Source organism: Chlamydotis macqueenii, chromosome 11 (genome assembly GCF_036417535.1).
Source record: "Chlamydotis macqueenii isolate bChlMac1 chromosome 11, bChlMac1.mat, whole genome shotgun sequence".
Lineage (NCBI taxonomy): Eukaryota > Metazoa > Chordata > Aves > Otidiformes > Otididae > Chlamydotis > Chlamydotis macqueenii.
In genome coordinates, this window is record NC_141566.1 from 22,981,635 (window position 1) to 23,002,042 (window position 20,408).

Consider the following 20,408-nt stretch of genomic DNA (forward strand, 5'->3'; position numbering starts at 1 on the left):
TAAGAACCACTCATCTGCTGGAAGTGTTTCTTCTTCAGTTGTTCTTTCTATGTATCATCTGCAAGCAAATGCTCATACGTGGCTTGCGTTGTACAACTTATACTGCTTGCAGCAATGTGGGGAACAAAGGAAAATCTAACAGATGTTCTGGGACCTCACTCCAAATATTTACAGCCCAAATAAGGGATAACATAACTAGCAAGGACAAAACAATGAATGGGAATACATTCTGCCAGTTTGGGTGAAAGGTAGAAATGCTCTGAAATCTATGCAGAATTGGAACAATGTGAGCTTTGGAGACTGACACTGGCGCCTTCTCCTCAGAGCAGGGAGGTAGGGTAAGTCCCACTGGTCTGTTCCAACTCAGACCAGTGAAGAGAAATTATTCCTATGGGTCAAGCTAGGGTTCTCAGTAAGAGAAAAGATATCTAATGTGAAAAGTAGTTCCCATGGTATTTTTTCTGATGAGTTTGATGGTGTGATGTCTATCCGAAAGGAAACACACTTACTCTTGTGTACTTCTTGTTTTTGTTATCACTGAGTAGTGCTTACACAGAGTCAAGGCCTTTTCTGCTCCTCACCCCACCCCACCAGAGAGGAGGCTGAGGGTGCACAAGAAGCTGGGAGGGGACGCAGCTGGGACAGCTAACCCCAACTGACCAAAGGGATATTCCACACCATATGACGTCATGCTCAGCTTATACAGCAGGTGGAAGAAGGAGGAAGTGGGGGACGTTCGGAGTAATGACGTCTTTCTTCCCAAGTAACCGATGTGTGTTATGGAACTCTACTTTCCTGGAGATGGCTGAACACCCACCTGCCAATGGGAAGTAGTGAATGAATTCCTTGTTTTGCTTTGCTTGAGTGCGTAGCTTTTGCTTTACCTATTAAACTGTCTTTATCTCATCCCACGGGTTTTCTCATTTTTACTCTTCTGATTTTCTTCCCTATCCCACCAGGAGGGGAGTGAGCGAGTGTCTGTGTGGTTCTTAGTTGCTGGCTGGGGTTAAACTGTGGCACCACCTTACTTTCTTGACAGGACAATCCAAAGCTTTGTAGGCATAAAAATCTAGCAAATCTTTTCTTCATTAGGGCTCAGACTAGCAAGAGCTTCCACGCAACGCTAACAGGCTTTGCTGCAGAAAGGTAGTTGGCTGGATTCTTCAGGAATAATCTTTGCAGTTTCAGTGCCCCCAGAAAACAGGCTCTCTGGGAGTTTTCTTCTCTCTCCCTCCCTCTCTTGTGCTCTGCCTCCTTCTCAGATGGCTGGTGTGGTAGAGCCAAGGTGATGGTACTAGTGTGGTGACCATGTAGGGCCACTGCCTTTCTGACTCAGAGATCGGGAACTCGAAGATTGTAACAAAGGCCACCAGGCATTTCCTTCCATGCCTGTCACAGAAGGTGAGGGCCCGGTCCAACCTCTGGGGCTGAGTACCAGGCTCCAGATGGCCCTGATACAGGTGACCACTGGACTGGAGTCTACCAGGAATGCATTTAGTTACACTGGGATTTTCTGAAGGCTTCAACATGTAATAAACAGGAGTAATTATGTAGAGTCAGTCCGAGATGGTGAAAAAGGGCCATAGAAGGACCAAACTGAGTGTTGCTGAACAGGAACTAGGGAGAAGCCAGTTCTAAGAGGGATTTTCAGGACAGTGTGGTTGGGCTGTTTAAAATTAAATCCCTCCCAAAGGCACATGGATCACCAATACCTGCAGTGAGGTTTCACAGGAGGAGTTTCTAGATGCAAACAGAGCCCGATCTGACAGGAGGTAGTGGAGGCAGGCCAGTGGTGCTGTGACACCTTGGGCAGGGTGTGGTGATTTTTACTGTTCACCCATAAAGGTCTACACAAAGCTGCAGAGACTGGCAAATGTCTTTGTGTTTCATTCATGGAGTGACAAAGGAGGAGCTCTGCAATCAGGGAGGAGGGAGACCTTGCAGAATATATCATCCTTTATCCTGTATCTTCAGAGGAATCAACAGAATTATATCAGGCCTGAATTTAATCCACTGAGAATAATGAAGTGACAGCAAATTATTTTGGTAACTGGTTCCATATTTATTAGAAATACCAGTTTTTTGCTGAATTGTCAGTAGTTTGCCAGCCCTGGTTCAGGGGAAGAAGCTTACTGATTATAACTAGAGACTGACAGTCTTTGTTGAGCTTTCATTATGTATGTAATGATTTCTGTGACAAAATGTCAAGGATCTCTGTAGCTCTAACAAATTAATCTCTTGTCATCTAGGGAAGCTGTCACAGATACTTGTTCACCCTTTATCTCACCATTCTGCTGATCTATAATGATATTTCTCAAAAGAAACATAAAAAGGTGAGTCTGTCTAACTGAGGAGAGGGGAGGGGAGAGGAAAGGAATAGTTCAGTAGGAAAGGACATACGACAATCATCTAGTCCAACTGCCTGACCAATATCCCTCTTCATAGACACACTCATACCTGCGCACCTTTTGCTACACGGAGTAATTTGTGAGATTAAACTGGATCTAGCTTTAACACCAGCCAGGGTCCCGATACACAGAGATGAGTGAATCACCAAGTGTCTTCCTCACAAATGGCTCCTGGAGGAGTTACAAAGGTTGTAAGTGAATTCAAGTGCCCAGCCATCTACATGCCACATTTGATGCTGGGGCAAGGGAGGAAAGCTCCATTGACGCAGCATGGTTCAGAATCTCACTTTCACTGTTTTGGTTACAGAGTCATTATTAGAAGTTAGTTGCAATTGACTTTGAAGCCAGGGGACTGTTACCAATAAACTAGGTAGCAAAGAAGCTGTCCTGAGATGGCAGCAAAATAGACTCTGCCTAGGGGATGATGTCTATTCCAAAAATATGCTATGAAAGAAGAGCCAATATAAGCTATTAATTCCTGTCCCTCTGTTTTTTCCAATCAAATAAACTTCTGGATTCTGGTGTTCTCCTAAGTCTCATTAACCAGCACCCATGAAAATATCTTCAAAAAACATTCCAAGAAGAATCTCCAACCAGTAAGTCATTCTGTCTTGTTGTAGAAAGCAAAGAGGAAAAGAATGGGTGGAAGAGGAAATCCAGAGGCTATTTTTTGGGGGGTAGGAAGCAGTGAGCAGGAAAATGAAAGCTCTACAGGAACAGGAATAACAAACCTCATTTCTTCGGCAGTCCTGAGACTCCCATCAACATAGGACCTGCCTACACTGTTCAAACATCACAGCTTGTTTTTCTTATGAAAAATGCCTGATCAATTTGTCTCTCCATGAGCAAAGTAAAAGTAGCTGAGGCACTGAAAATGCACAACCCCCAGAAAATTAGGCTGTTAAAAGTACTGTCCTATAGATTAGGGATGGAGACTAGAAGATAGCTCTGCTTGCTCCTATGAGCTATGCCAGTGGGTGACCAGATTATTTTATATTACTTTTTATTAGCACAGCTATAAAAATAATATAATAATATTGGCTATTTTAGCAGGGGCTTACAAAGTTGTCATCTTAAGTTTTCAGGCAACAGTGCAAATTCTTTACTTTATGTTAATTGTTTATAAGTAAATGTTTCTACATATTATCTAAATTCTTACTTTAAAATATCATTTCCTGGATATTTTTGAAGCTGTCAGTGCAAAGAGTTTATTTTTAAAGTCTTTTGAGGTTTTATAGCTCAAGTACTTCAGAGCACTGCTAGAACCTGAGAGGCCAATGGGAGGATAAGAACAACAGCTGTTCTTCTTGCCAGGCTCTGTAATACGTAAAAAAGGAATAATTGCACAAGAGTCTGATCCAAATCCCACTAACTGCAACTTTGCACAGCAAATGGAGATGATTATGGAGTCTCATTCTCCACATCTTAGTACTTTGCACAGTAATGGTCTAAAATATGTCCCTTTACTTGGAAAGTGTCTCTATTGAGAGCAGCTGGAAAGTCAGGGTCATGTATCTGAGACATTCACTCTGTGTGGGTGGAAACATACCTGTACCGCTGTACAACAGAATTGGAACAACGCAGTATTACAGCACATGCACTTGTGCATCTTAATCATCCTAGAAGGTGGGTGGTGCAGCCTTCCTTGCTTACATGCAAGATCCCAAACTAAATCAGAATGAAGGAGTAGCAGATCCTGGCATTGCTCCTACCTGAGCCCCAAAGGCGGCAGGATACAGCCCCTGCGCTGTGTGAATGTGCACGTGTGTGTAGGAGAACCAGAAAGCAAGTGGTGGCGGAGGAGCTTGCCAGTTTCTGCAGACCGTTAAATAAGCTGCTGCCATACCATCACCAGCTTTCACAAAGCTGCAGTTTGATGAAGTCTGGATCTATATTAAACTCAGTAAAAAACAGCCCTTTGACTCCTGGACAGTTCTCCCTGCCCTCTTTTTTTCTTTAGGTCTAGAGCATTTATTTCCCTGGGGCAGCAGCGCGGAGGCTCTTGCCTGCACAGCCTGCTCCCGGACCCCGTTTCATGTCTGCAGAATGTTGCTCACTGCCGTCTCAAGTGCACAGGGAAGCCCAAGCAAACGTCCCATCACTTCAATATTCCCAGCCTAAGCCTGTCTCCCCCTTGCATTCATCAACAGCATAGCTGGGCTACTGTGGGAGAGGGAACAGAATTATTCCTCCAAGAATTGTCTATCATAAGCAGCAGTTATCTATCCGGAAGCAGTAGCCAGTGAATAGGCTGTTTGCTAACCCCGAGGCAGCCCTGCCTCTGATGTGGTTGGTGGTTTGGGCTGTAGTGCATGAACTGCAGGCCAGTGTGGTGTTCAGGCTGTAACGGCTGGGTTAAGGAGTTTTCATGCACCCCCATCATCATCACCCACCTCTAGCTCTCCTGGAGATCATCAGCTCCTCAGCCACCAAACCGTATAAGAAAGCTGCATCTACATTAACTTTTTAGGTTGTATCTGGAAGTTGGTTTTGAAGTGAATTTCCTACTCACTGCATTTTGTTTCCCATCATGGTGGAGTCTCATATCTGGTGAACTGAATTCTTTTTGGATGACAATAAGCCAGAAGATGTGCTTCTAGGGGTCCATCTATTGTGCTCCAGCTATTGGCAAGCATTCAGTTAACTGGACCAGAACACAGCAAGTCCAAAATAAGTTCCCTCTGAAACACATTTAGTGTGAAAGTTAGATATTCAGCAGCAGCTCTTTTGTTTTCCAGATCTGCTCCTATTACACCACACTACTTGTAGCGTAGACATGCTTACCTATCAAAATGATCCAGGCTTGCTTGTGTGTCTATTGAACCTGTTCAAACATTTTTAGTAGGACAGATTTTAACCTGGATCAGGGTCACAGAACTGAGTTAGGGAGCAAGGCGACATGCAGATTTACTGGCACCTCTGTGGGGACAGTAACCTCCAAGGAAGACCGTCTCAAATGCAGCCAGAATAGCACCTTCTGCCTTCTGCAAAATGTCATAGGCTCACCCTTGGACTCAGGCTTCACTGGTTGACACCATGTTCCTCTTGGAACGTAAGTGTGCACCTCCCCAGAGGTTTCACCTCCAGTTAGCCCCTACTCCCACTCAACTCTCCCTGACCTTCTCTCTTGCCTGCCATTGTGATTCAAAAGCCTTGTCTCCCTCACACACAGAACAGCTGCTTATAATCTAATTTTTCTCTGCTTCTCCAGGGCTCCAAGACTGACTCGCTTCTCCCGGCATTCCAGCTCTTACAGAGCAGAAGCAGAGCAGGGAGGGAGCTCTCAGTCTCGCCACTAACATCAAGCCAGTCCTCCCCACTGTACTGAAACTCAGTCAAGTGAATCAATGCACTGGAACATCTAGCTCAGACAGCTATAAAGAGGGAAAAGAAAACTGGCCCATGTTTCCAGGTAGTGGCATATAATGTGGAAGATGATCTCAGCACTAACCGTTTCAGAAAAACGATCCTTTACCAGTTCTTTCCATCTAAGTCTTGGCTCCATTCATTTTGCCTGAGACTTAGATCTATTTTCGGAGCCTTAAAAATATACAGGGAGTTGCTAGCCACTTTTATTCCAATGCAGGAACATTATATACTGAAGATGTTACTCTTGGCTCCTGCTCAGATGGTAGTTTTTTTCCAGGTGAACACCAAACCCTGACCCATAACAATGTTGTCTAGGTAAGTATTGCAGCTGTTTCTGGGCCAGAACATGAAGTAGACTCAAAAAAAAAGCCAGAACGTTATTGTGCGGCCAATGGCTAGAGCAGGAGTCTAATCTAGGAATGTTCATGCTACCTCTCCCACCCAGCTGATTCACTCACTACAGTTAACACTACACAGTGTGACCTGCAGTCAGGGTTGCCTGACTGTGAGACATGCATCCCTCGGAAGCCCTAACTCCCCCACACACTCTGCATCCAGTTATTTTCCCAACAGCAAAACATGGTGATGCACCACAGCGCATGCACCGGATCACCCCGCCCAGTTAGACACAGGCATGACAGATGGCATCATTTATTTTTCTTAGGTTTTTACTAAACACATAGCATTTCTGATCCTAAAATGTAGATAATTAAGGCATTTAGGATATTTGTACCAGCAGAGTTGAGTGAGTTATAAAATGGGGAATGGACAGGTGGGTAGATAGATGACAAGTAGGCAGATCTATAAATACACACATACATACTGTGTTCTTAGCTGTTCTGTGTCCCAGAAGTGGCTGTCTTCAGCAACAGACACAGAGAAGCAGACCCTCAGTCCCAATTATGCCTGTTCTGTTTCAGGAGAATGTTTCTATCTTTGTAGGGAACACAGACTTTCCACTTTTAAAACATAGCCATAACTTTTTTTCTTATCTTACATTTTTTTTTCTCTCACTTAACCCATTTCTTTTTGTTTGTTTGTTTGTTTTTTAAGAAAAGAAAAATCTTCTGAGTTAAAATGACAAGGAATAAAGCCCCCAATGTCAAAACTAGTTTTCAAGCCTAAACATGTAGTTTGAGAAAATCCCCAAGCCCAGGAGCCTTCTCCCTTCCCCACCAGAAACCTCCATCCTCAGCAATCCTGGGAGCACAAAGGATTAGCTTACTGATGTTTGTGCAGTGCTTTGAAAACACAAAAGCTCTTAGAGTAATTCTCCTTTAGAAACCACACAGCAATCAAGATGCCAAGGTCCCTCTCAGTGAAAGACTAGTGTACAGCTAACGATAATCATTCAGGAAAAAGGATGGCTCCTCAAGAGCACAGGAGATATCAGAAGTCCTCACTGAAGCCAAGGAGGTAGATGGCCTTCCAACAGTCCCAGAGCTGAGTAGCAACATACTGAACTTGTGTGTTTGTGCATGTGCCTTTTGGCTTTCTGTGATGATCTAACAGAGGAGCAGCAGGGCCAGGGTCAGGCTGCCTCTTCCCTGAATCATAGCGCAAGGCTCCCCTGGCAGGTCAGCAAGTCTCCCTGGGCTCGAAGTGCACTGTCCTTTCTGAGTGGTGGTGGGGATAACCGCGGGTGCAGCCATTTCCTACAGCACCAGTTACTGGCTGTAGGTGTGGAGCCCCACAGTTCAGGGCACTGAGTCTCTGTCCCTCTTTAGGGAGAAGTACCATGCCTCTCACAGAGCTCCCAGGAGGACCACTGGAGACTGCCTCGCTGTCCTCTGCTGCCTGCTGCCAGATGCCATGAAGGAGATGAGCACCGAACCTGAATCAGTCAGCAGGCGCTTGCTTCTCTGCTTCTTGCTTGTATTTCATTCTATAAAAAGAAAAAGCTATATTTTTTTTTCAAAACTGAAGCTGAGATTCTGATCTAGTGGGTGTTTAAAGTTTTTATTTCAGATAATGATAGCAGAAAATTGAGCAATTTCTCTTCACCTCTCCAAGTCGTTAAACGGAAGTTTTACATTATGTTCTCTAGAAGCTGAATAACGAATAATAGAAACTTGTTGGGTTGATCCTTTTCCACTGTGACAAATTTCCATCTTCTGCTTGAGATGATACATGAAGAGCTAAGAAACTTTCCTAGGCCTTATTTGCCTTTGGCCTCAGCAAAACCCTAATGCAGCTGTAATTGTAGGGTTTCCCTCAGATGACACCTATCCTGCCTGTTTTCTCAGGGAATTCAGAATCGTAGAATCATAGAATAGTTACGGTTGGAAGGGACCTTCAAAGGCCATCTAGTCCAACCCCCCTGCGAGGAGCAGAGACATCTCCAACCAGATCAGGTTGCTCAGAGCCTCATCCAGCCTGGCCTTGAACGTTTCCAGGGATGGAGCATCAACCGCCTCTCTGGGCAACCTGTTCCAGTGTTCTACCACCCTCAGCATAAAAAAAAATTTCCTAATATGTAATCTAAATCTACCTCCCTCTATTTTAAAACCATTACCCCTCATCCTATTGTAACAGGCCCTACTGAAGAGTTTCTCCCCAGCTTTCCTGTAGGCCCCCTTTAGGCACTGGAAGACCGCTATCAGGTCTCCCCGGAGCCTCCTCTTCTCCAGGCTGAACAGCCCCAGCTCTCTCAGCCTGTCTTCAGAGGAGAGGTGCTCCAGCCCTCTGATCATCTTCATGGCCTCCTCTGGACCTTCTCCAACTGGTCCATGTCCTTCTGATGCTGGGTGCTCCAGAGCTGGGTGCAGTACTCCAGGTAGAGTCTCACGAGAGCAGAGTAGAGGGACAGAATCACCTTCCTCAACCTGCTTACACCAGCAAAGTTAAAACTGCACAGCTGAACCATACAAGAACCATTTTTTTTTCCTTTTTCCTTCTCTGTGGTTAGGAAAAAACAATAGTAAGGACAGCAGAAACCAAAGGCCATTAGCTTTTTCTTTGTTTAGTGGCATTCATCCACATGGTTGTGTTTTTCATAAATTATTCTGCAATGGGAACTGCTGACAGTACAAGTGCATGCACAGTGGGCTTCCCCACAGCACTTCAGAGAAGGTAAGAAAACCAGAGGGTTGCTGGTGTTCCCAGAGGAGACTTATAAGCTTACCTGCTGTGATGCATAGAAGAGCTGTATATTACAGAAGTAAGTAACCTTCTTTCCTCTCTATACCTGCAGAAAGTAGCTTTCTTGTTTCCTCTTGCAGAGTCATGGGACCATTCCCTGCACTTCCCTGCACTGAGGTAAGGCCTCAGCACAATGTGCGAACGCAGCTGATTTGCTCCAGAGAGGTTTTCAGTCCCACACTGAAACTGTGGCATGCCCCCATCCTGGAGCTGACATGCAGATCCTGTCACTACCACCAAAGACAGTGGAGAACAGCTTTAGAAACTGAGTTCACTTTGCCGTAGAGCTCCAAGGGCTTCCGCTGTGCACTGGCTGACCTTAGTATTTCATTTCCTGCAGTGTGGTCAGCACTGTCAGAAAAGATGAAGTAGGACAGTTAACTTTGCTTTAAAGACAGGAATATGTACTAGGTGGCTTCTTTAGAGTCCACTCCTGTTTTCTATTATTCCTATTACTTGACACATTTGTAGGAGCTGAATGCTTTCAGAAGCATAAGAAGTATAGGAATAGGATGGTGTAAGGTAGGACAGAATAGCGTAGTACAGCATAGTGGCATAAAAGCAAACTCATTCTTATCAGTGGTCATCAGGTCCTCGTGTTGATATTTAGAATGTCAATATAATAAAGATTTCAGGCAATGTCAATTCAGTAAATATTTCATTCCAGCAACACAAACATACAACTGGAGCCACGGCCACAATAACCAGCACAGAGTCGGACACCGCCTGCATAGCTTGCCTAGCTAACTTGAGCTTTCTTGGAACAAAACACAACCCCTGTATTGCCCCACTAGAACATGCAAAAATGGTAAAATACATCACTGCACCATATTGTATTTCGTTAATCCACTTCCAGGCTGATGCCTTCTCTCTGAGAAAACTGATGGCTTTGAAAGAGTGGCTCATTAATCTCAAGAGGAATTACTGCAAGTCTTGCCTCAGTTTCCCCACTTAATGCTTAATTACTAGGATGCTGACAGTCCGAATTAACAGTTGCAATGTACTCTGAGGGCCAAAGGTAAAAAAAGACTCAGCTTCCCAGGATTCATTTGGTATTATGAGTATTCTGGAGGATTAACAGGGAATCTGCCTTATTCAGAGCTAGTTTGTATCTTACCAGTCAAATTCTTGTGTTAGGACCCAGGGCCGTAGCAGGTTTCTGATTGCCTCAAACTAAATTAAGGTGAAATGACACCAAATGATCGATTTAACACTTCATTTAACTTTAATGAGGAATAAATTAACTTTAAAAACTTGGAAAGCTCAAAGGGCTTGATAGCCAGCGCTCTTATCAGAACATTTATAGGAAGAAAAAGGAAAAGAGAGGGGGAGAGAAAGAGATCTCACCACCCTTGCATCCAGCAAGGATGGTGACGGGCAGACACATGGCTTCCTGAGGCACTGTCTTTTATAGTCCGGTCTCCACCCCAGTTATGCCCCTTGAGGACTTGTATGGTTCTGCTTCCAGAGAGTTCTGGGTCTTCTGCGCAGGTGATAAATGTGAGTGCGGGTGGTCATAAGCCCCTTCCTCAGATAACCACCGTGTGATCATTCTTCTCTAGGCTGACTTTCTTCAGACTTTTCAAGTCTGCTTTATGGTAAGACAAATCTAATTTTCTGATACTATTTGGAGGTATAGGATTGGTTTAAGCCCACATTAAGAGAATGCATTGTATTCTGTGAGGTAATGGTTCCTTCATCTCAGTGCCTGCATTTCCTTACATGTAACATTAAAACACTGATTTCTTCTGCTTCATGAACAAAAAGTTACACTATAATTACTGATGTTTGCCAAGCAGTTGACGGGAGTGCAAGGGTGGGTATGAGTCCAAGTGATTAAACATACAGTACTGTGTTTATGAAGTTTGTTACCTTACTTAGGAAAAAACAAGTTTTCCAGATATCCCACTGTGCTCTATCTGAAAGGCTGCCCACAGAGATTGTAGCTGAAGGGCGTGGTGCGGAATCAGCCTAGTTATTATCCCTCTCAGAAAAGTTATGAGAGCCCATCTCTGATCCTGTTCTTCCTTACAGTGGTGCAGAATGAGTGCAGTAATTCAGGATTAACTGTAACTGAGACACTAATCTGACCTGTTGGGTCAAATTCTGGGATAGTTTGTGTATCCAGGCTCCGAAGAGCTCAGCTCTTCACTTTCTGGTAGATGTCTCTATTGAATTAATGCTCAGGAAAGGAGGAAGAACATTTCACTGGCAATCTCTGCTATATCAAGGCCCAGCTTCACCTTTCAAAATTATCAAATTAATTCCATATTTTATTGTTTTCTATAATCCACAGCCTTTGACTTAACTACTTTGTTTGTAGAGTGATTTGGAATAGAAATGAGTATTATAAAAAAGTGGATGTCTGGGAACGATGAGATAACATGATTTTGGTGAGGGGCTCTCCTATGCTTGTCCTCAGCTAAGAGCATTTCTTATGTTTCAGTTTTGCTTCTAAAGTAACCATGGTTCAAGGCATCAATATTTCATGAGGCATAAACGGTTCCCCTTTAGAAAAAGTAAAAGCAGTTTTTCCTGTTTGTGAAATCTCCATGTTGCCAAGAACAAGAAAGCTTTCGAAACTCTATCTTTGCTGCTTGCAGAGCTTCACTGCCTTATAGGGTCTGAATCCTCTGGATTCACACTGAGGGCGGGCTGGGAATGCTGGCTTTTCCTCCTTCTGGGTGATTCTGGGAGGCCCGTAAATGATGTCATGGTACATTTTAGGCTACAATAACAGGAAATCATCAAGAGTTTACACTGGCAGACCGGGCTGTGATGTGATTTTCCTCCTCTTCCTCTCCACCCCCCCTGCCCACCTCACCCCTACGGTTGACTTCCTTGATATATCTGCTTCCTTTGATTAAAATACTACAAGGTGACAATACTGAAGGAGGAAAAAGGAAAGTGGGGGAAGGCATATTTTAAAAGGATGATTCTCCTCATATCACTCACACAGAGCACAATCCCCCCCGCACACACTGTGTTAGTACAGCAGCCCAGACACAAGTCAGAAACTTGGCCAGCTGAGGCACTAGAGGATGTACCTCTCCAAGCTGCAGAAATGAAAAAGAAACTCTCCCCTCACTAGCACAGATGAGTCACAGAAGAGATCTCCCTGGTAAAGTTTTGCTCCTGAATTTCCCTGTGGCTGGGGAAACTGTGCCACACAGGCACATTTGAAAATATATGGCATAGGCTGATGGACTCCAAGGAGGACGAGGCCACACTTCCAGGGCTTGGGGTCAGAGGAAGGATGCAAGAGAACCCAGACACTGTGCCACAATTTGAGGCCAACGTCAGGTTTCAGTCAGAGGTGAGTGACGGTACTGGGGTTGGGCTGGGTTTCAGGCACTGCTTGGAGCAGGGATGCACAGCATGAACGTTCTGTCCTTATCAGCTTGCTAATATGGAGGGAAGAAGGCAGAAGATGTAAGTAAGTATCTGGAAGACAAGGGATTCCAATGAGGAAAACCAGCAACACTGCTAGATGAACTGGCTTTGGGGCAGTTCATGTTTCCCTGAAGGATACAGCATGACTATATCCTTTCAGCTCATTGCTACTGCAGTGGCTAGCAGAGCTCACAGAAGCAGCTCAGAGTTGGGGGATGCTAAGGAGTAGCTAGGGGTGGCTAATGCTAGAGCAGATATCAGGATTGCTGGAGCTGAAGGAGGATGTATGAAGAGACAGGTCATTTACAGTAATGTGGAAAAGAAAGACTGAGATGAGAAAGATAGCAAATATTAGAGATGGTTTCTGTAAATGAAGATGTGTAAAAGCAGCATACCTCAACATAAGCTGGGGTCTCCTTTTTACACTCTGTCACAATACAAGGTATCCAATGAAACTGAAAATGCAATTCACTTTAAAGATTTTTTTTTTTTAGCACAGTATGCAACTTAACCTGACATAGGATACACTGAGACTAGAGAATTTCTGCCTGTTCAGGAGAGAATTGGACTTTTTATAAGTAAACAGGTGTATAATATACAGAAAAAAAAAAAGCCTGGAGCAGCAGGAGTACAATTACGTTAATTTCTAATATGTCTCTAGCTAGACTGTATACAATCTTATCCTGCTGTAAGGAAATGGCAGAGACCCACAGGAGCCCTGTCTCTTCCTTGAGCTCTCTTGTCCCTTGGTTTCTCATGACACAGGAATTCCATGGCTTGCAAACACGTGAAGATCCCGCTGTGTGTCTTTTATTTAGCCATTCTTGTGAAGAAAGGTCTTTTCTGACATCTTCAACTGTGATAGATTTGCAAAGAGAGGGGTTTCTGCTCTAAAATCCTTGTTTTCTGTGTATACTTTTTCTGTGTGTGTTGGCCAGGAGCTCCTCTGACTACAGCCACAAAATAGTGGAAAGGGCACCCCCTGAAACCGTAGGAGTGTCCTCTCCCTGAAACGCTCAGGCAGAGCATAACTGCGCTTCCCAGAAACAGGCCCGAGTAAGCTCAGTCAGTGGGACATTTGCTTTCCTTTGCAGATAGGAAGGACATTGCATCCTGACTGAGGAATACATGACTCCAATATGGGAGACATCCATCTCCCATCCCCTGTCCAATGAGACGGTTCACCATCTTGACCTTGGCATGAATCATCCTCAGCCCAAACGATACTTCTTTGGAGCTGAAAAAATGCTGGATAATAAAGTAGTGTGTGTGTTTGTCTTTGCTGAGACTCTAAGTTATCAACCAAGTCTCAGGCATAGCTGATAGAAACAAAGTGGGAGAATGAGGCCACACTTGTCCCAGCTGATGGAGGCTTGGCTGATGCAACTGTGTCCTTCCCTTTTCTGCTGCATCTCCCCACTCCTTTCTTTTCTCATCCTGCTAGGTCTAGACATGAACGGGGCAGGAAGGGAGAGAGTAGCAAATAAAATAATTTTCTTTCTTTTGTTTATTTCTCTCTATTCATGCAACCTCAACAACACTGACAGCTTCAAATCATGCCAAGAAGTCTCGCAAATGGAAAAGCAAAAAGCCTGAGACAGTCGTTCTGCAAAATGACTAGGATGCAGGAAGTCTTTCTCAGAGAACCATGGCTCTATTCAGCACATTTAGAAATTGCAGATCTCCAGTTCATAAAGCTCAAGAGCAGAAAGGCAGGGAAATATTTTAGAAAATAATACAGTCGGAGGCACTTACACTCTGCACCTATGTTGCAAGTGTAAAGTTAGTGGAAGGAACAAGAACCATGAAAATGTGACTTCACCATTTTCAGTTACTCAAATACTTATCTGTGGTCAGTGACAAACAGCATTAAAGCTGCTGGTGCTATATCCTCAATATTATTACCGGTGATGTTATTACCTGAGGCAGCTAGTCAGGGCTGTGAGGGAAAGACGATCCCAGCAACGCTCACACATTCATTATCCTCAAAGCATGGGTCTATCCTGGTCCAGAATAAATAGGAAACTTTCACCCCAAGCAGGTATCTGGGATCTTAAGCCCACTTAAACATGTACTTCAGTCCCAGACATGCTTAAAAAGAAGCACAATCTCAAATGCTTCGCTGAACAAGGAATTGAGGCTTTCCTCTCTTTAGTAATCCCAAAGAGAACTTGTAAGGGTTTACCTACTGGTAAGTTGTGGGACTAATTAGCTCATCTTTAGGAATCACTTTAAAGATTAAGAGTTCTGTGCACTCTAATTATTATTATTAAATATACCTCCAAGGCGGCAATGTGAACGGAGAGAATTGCGCACTCTGTCACAAGCTTTTTAACAGACAAAAAGCAATAGCCTAAAAGTACAGCCTGATCTACACTATGAAACCATACTGGCTGCCAAGAACCATGTGAATAGATATGGATATGATTCTTAACACTGCTAACATAGCAGGCACAGAGGGTCAACTTTGTGCAAGGCTGAGGAGAGGGCAATATATTCATATCTTGCTCCCAAATGAGTAGTGGAATGGCGATTTGTTTCAAAGAAACCCAAGCAAGCAGTAGATTAAAGTCAACCTCACCACATCATTTATGCCTCCTTCTTACGTAGTGACAAAGGTGGCCTCACTATGGAATGACTTCTGCAGTTTGTCAGCCAGGAGAGAGGGTGGCTGCAATTAAGGCCTTTGGTGGGGAATTATGAGAGAGAGTCACTCATTCTCATTGGGGAGTTTTCCTCCAATGCTCCTCTGCAGGCAGAGGCAGGCTGAAATAAGGATACTCAGAGTGTTACGGAGGAAGGATTTAGCCTTTCCAGAAGCAGCTGTTTGTCCAGGCACAGCCTCTAGGCTGAAAACAGGATTGTTTAACATGTGGTACAGTAAGACTGGTCACAAGCTGCCTGGCCACAGCAATTGGACAGGGCCCCACATACACACAGGCACTCCCCCATCATTCAGTCACCAAGGATTTTCCATCAGTTCTTTGCAAACTTTGTGGGATCTGAATGAAAGCTTTTTTTGGACAAGTACAACATCATCAAATCTAAGAATGACTAGGAGACCAGTGCTACAATTGCACAGAAACACAGAAAGCAGAAATATCTGGAAGGGGCACTACTTGCACTTCAGTGAGCAGAAGTTTAATAGCATGACCATCTGAGAGTCAGTGTATCTCTTGAGGGCGCTTGTTCTTCAGTCCTGAGAAACACCCAGATTTGGTAACTTTCATTCACTTCCCGCATATGTCAAATGCATTTGCTTTCTGTGAGTCAGAAGCCTGGGGCTTCACCAGGCTCTGATTTCACCATCCGCAACTGAATTTCCCTTTGTTGCTGAGTCACTCTGACCACAGACAGGCTATGCAGATGGCCTGCATGCACAGGCTGGATGATTGTGGGAGTGTGCTGCACCAGACTCTACATTTTCCATACCCTGAGGGCCCAGGAAAGTCACTGCTCTCACTGCCACAACAAGTTCTCACCAGTCATGGTGCTGGCAGTATTCAGGGTAGCTGAGAACACGGCTTGTTTCTCTGAAAGTTTCCTGAGCTGTGTCAGTGGCCCCTCTTATCCATTTCATAGGTACAGTAAGTCTGACATCCTATCCCTTCTGTGAATGGTATCCATTTCTGTAACAGCCTCTGTAGGGGAACAGAGAAGCAGTAGACGGGGTTTGTCCCTTTCCATAATGAAACACTTGACCAAGACATTTCTTGCAAGGGGCTAATGGCTTCTCCGCCCCAGTCTTGGGCAGGTTGGGTCCAATCACTGCACCATGTTCAAAGCACAGGCAGCACAGAGTTGTCACAACCCCAAGAAGCACATCAGCAAGCACGTGCTTTGAAGTATTGGGGGATGCTATGGAGTTTACACAGCTAAAATCACTTGAAATTCAGCCCATCGAGTGTAGACAATATTAGGAAAACAGAAGAGAGGAACAGGAGTACTGAACTGTTAACTGCTTTCAGGTTGTCACCAGCCGGAAAGCAAGCAGAGTTAACAATACCTAACAGTGATAAATGACCGCTGTGAGCAGTCCTCTACCTCAGTCTGGATCCTGCTCACCTCACAAGCTCTGCAACTGTGTCCAAAGACACAAGATCAAATTACATCAGCTAATTTACAGCCACTCTGTGGCAAAAGGGGTAAGGAGGCGGAGCATGAAACTGGCTGTAAATCAAAGCAAGAAAAGGGCATGGGACGCAGCACACTTGGCTACCTTGGTCAGGCTCCCACTTGCAGTGACAGCAAAGAACCTCATTTTGTGCAGTTATGCCTCAAAATCTCATTCGAGCAAGAAAACTGATAACCAGGATGGCTCATTTTGTCTTGCTGCAGAAGGCTTTCTTCATCCTCTCTCTGCTGCTTCTGGACAACACTAGTGTGAAAGTGCTTGGCTGGGATGGGGAGCGCCACAAAACATACTCCTTTAGATACCTAGCTTGGAAATCAAGCTCACATAGAAGTGTCAAAAGGTGTGGGGGGTCTACCAGAGAACTCATAAGCACAGATTTATTTATTATGCAAGGCATCAGAAACAGCTTGGTCCTTAACCCACTGTGACACAATTTGTGTTAAATACTTTATTTTTCAGTGAAAGATTAAAGAGTTTTGGAATAGGAAAATAGAACAAGCATTGGGGTTTGTCGTGGTTTAACTACAGTCAGCAATGGAGTACGACACAGTTGCTCAATCACGCCCCCACCAGGGGATGTGGGACAGAATTGAGAAGAAAAGAAAACTCATGGGTTGAGATAAAGACAGTTTACTAGAATAGCAAAGGAAAATAGAATAATATATATAATAATAAAAGGAAAAACAATAGGAATAATAAGACTTTTTTAAAAAAAATTATGCACAATTTCTCACCACCCAATGACAAAAACAGCCCGTCCTGAGCAGCAATCACAGAACAAAAAAAAAAAAAACCAGTAAATGATCCCAGAACAATTCCAGACAGCAAAAGAGAGCCAGCTCACCCCGGCCCACCGGCCCACTCCCCTTTAAGTACTAAGTACGTGATGTTTGTGGCATGGATAGTTTGGGTCAACTGTTCTGGCTATATCCCTCCCAGCTTCCTGTACACGCATGTTAGCTAAACCTGGGAAGCCAGACAGTGTCCTTAGTCTCTTTAGCAACAACTCATAACATCAGTGTGTTTATCAACATTCTTCACATGTGAAATCCAAAACACTTCCACTACTGAGAGGAAAATTAACGCCATCCCAGCTGAAACCAGGACGGGGTGAACATGGCAACCTAGGAAGACAGTGACTTCTAAGCACAAAGTGCATGACATGGCTGGTTAAGGAAACCACCCACCTAAAAATCATGTCTAGGAGTGCAATACAATCCATCCCCATGCTGTTGCTCTCATCTACTCCTAGATCAGCTGTAGCCCGAGACCTAAATCCCTACTCCCATCCAAGTACAGCAAAAGAGACTGAAAGCTGATCAGAGTCTATAGTTACCAGCTCCCCAGCAGGGCCAAAGGAGCAGACCACAAGCATTGATAAGCCTCTGTACCTACCTTCCTTTGTTGGACTGTGCTGGAGTCATCAGGGAATTGTCCCACAAACTGCTTTTATGGTGGACAACACCAGCAGGCAACAATGTTTTTCCCTTCTCACTCACTAAAGCACAACTCCTCACGGTGTTCCTCTTTCTTGGGAAATCTACAGCTAAGAGGCTCCACAAGAGAGACAGAAGTGTGGTGTAGAGAGGGGAAGGAACTCTCATCTGCTTTGGCAAAGCTGCATTGCCAAGAACAAGCCCCTTTTCCCCGTCACTTTTGCACTGTGTGAAGCTGTGCTGGCGAGTTTCCCAGTGACAAGCAACTCCTCATCCTTCCACACTGGGGAGCACTGGGAACATGAAAGGAGGGAGAGCTGTCTATTTCATGCTGATTCAGAGGTCTGTACAAGTTAGCAGCGCTGGTCAGCAAGCACAAGCGAATTTTCTGCTGGGAAATCCTAAGCTGTTTTGCAGGAACATGTTCTTTTTGCTGGTATTTTCACGCAAGATGGCAAAAGTGCTCTTTGTCACTTGATTAAGTTTCAGGTGGTCCTGCGAGGAGCAGGGAGTTGCACTCAATTATTGTCTTGGTTCTGGCTAGGATAGAGTTAATTTTCACCTGAGCTGGGAGAGGAGCTGGAGCTGGTGACCCCTGTGGCTGGGGGACACAGCTGGGATAACTTACTAATTAGCCAACAGCTGGTATAGTTTATCCAAGTTAGCCAAAGGGCTGTTCCATCCCATGGGACGTAGCACTCAGTGTATAGAGTGGGGATGGTGCTGAGGGGCAGGTTTCTGCTACTTGAGGGGGAGCTGGGCATCAGGATCCAATCTGAGCTATTGTACTGTAAATTACGTGCTTAAGTATATTCTGTTATTTTTTCTGTTTTCCATCTCTGCTTTTTTTTTTTTTTTTTTTTGTCTGTTGTTCTCTTAAACCGCTTTTATCTCATCTCATGAGTTTTGCCTTCTTTTATTTCCTGATTCTCCTCCCCATCCATCTGGGGGGAGCAATGAGAGAGGACAGTGAGCGAGCAACTGTATTTTAGCTGCTCAGTGGGGCTAAACAATGACAATGAGCCTTATGGATCCCTTCCAACTTGAGTTATTCTGTGACTCTATGAAAAGTGAGTTTTTTACTTTTCGGTCAATAAAGATGGAAGGATTTTGATGAGCTAAAAATGCCTCATTACATCTTTCTTATTTTGGATGTTACTTCTGTATTAATACATTACTGTGTTTGCATGCTAACCACATATAGACGTTGTCTCTTGTTTTGTCTTTTTCACAATCAAGTGGTTTTACCAAATCAAAATGAGACAATTTGGTATTCTCAAAGTGATTGTTTCACTCTGGACCCACCTGGTGATCACTGGACTGTGTGACCCTGGCAAATGTCACTGGGTGTGACCCTGACCCTGGTCAGCAAATTCACTTCTTATCACCACAAATTTGTTTCATGATCAGGAGTCTTGGCTGAATCTGGCTGCCATCTCTGGGTCTGCCCTGTTCACCTCACCTCACTTGGTACTGTGTAGCTGGGTCCTGGCTGACAAGGACCCTGCTCTGGCAGTTGTGTTTTTGTGTTTGACTCCTGGCGACCTGACCCTTCAGGAGCCACTGGCCCCCACTGCATCCTAACAATCTGATTCTTAAGAGATACTCACGTTTTGACTTTTTATTCTGATTCAAAATAAAAAGCACATTACTAAGGGCTGGAATCTGATCTGGGATGGGAAGCCTCACAAAGTCCGCTTTCACTGTACATGAAAGACTCCTACCTGAATCCCATTTGTGTAGTTAATGCTGAAGCAAAGAACGTATTGTCCAGTGCTTTAATGACTGGGAAGTTGAAGGTTTGGGTGGGGGCAGTGCACTGATGTAAAATGCCACCAATTTCCCTTGCTCCATGTCATGAATCCCAGCCTTCTCAATACCAGAATCCGCTACGGGCTTTTTCAGCCCGCTGTCAAAGCTTGTATCCTCTCCCCTTTTTTCAGGAAGAGTCAGCCATGCCCTCTGTAAGGGTTGTGTCTCTATGGCCCAGCTATGAAAAAAGTACAGTAGTCAGGCCAGCATGAACAGCTTGGGCTGAGAAAGCGTCTCCTCCATGATTTCCAGCTCCAGGACTCACCACTGAAGGCTAAGTTTGCTGCCCTGAGCTGGTGGTAGGTGAGACTGTGTGTTAGGGGTGGTTCCATCCTTATGCTTACCTTCCACTGGGAGCACGATCTCTTCCCCAGTTTTCCCCAGCTGCTCCAGCATGGCCGAGCTCAGAGCATTGGCCCGTGCAGCCAGGTGCTCTCAGGACGGAGTGCACACGCTGGGTGCTGCAGCAGTGCTGGGGACAGGTGACGAGGTGCTGGTCGCCGGGGGCTGCAGGGGGTCCTCTGCCAGAGGAGGCCAGGGGCTGCCCGGCGCCAGGCACCAGCGGTTCCAGCCAATTCCAGCAGGCCTGCCACAGGGCACGGCTGGGCCTGCCAGTTCAGCTGGTGCTGGGAGGAGGTACAAGAGTCAGGAGTGAAGTTAAACCCAGAAAAAAACGGGGAGAGGAAGGTGGTGTTTTAAATTTGGGGTTTGTTT

The 20,408-nt window shown here is 44.8% G+C and overlaps 1 protein-coding gene across 1 annotated transcript in view; it reads right to left on the reverse strand.

The window, feature by feature from the left end:
• The window catches only part of MSN (moesin), a 66,403-nt gene extending 48,382 nt beyond the window's left edge, over window positions 1-18,021 (reverse strand). Inside the window, exon 1 of the mRNA XM_086756073.1 lies at window positions 17,842-18,021. The gene's annotated coding sequence lies outside the window, so the exon portion shown is untranslated. The remainder of the gene's footprint in view (window positions 1-17,841) is intronic.
• Between the last annotated feature and the right edge of the window lie 2,387 nt (window positions 18,022-20,408).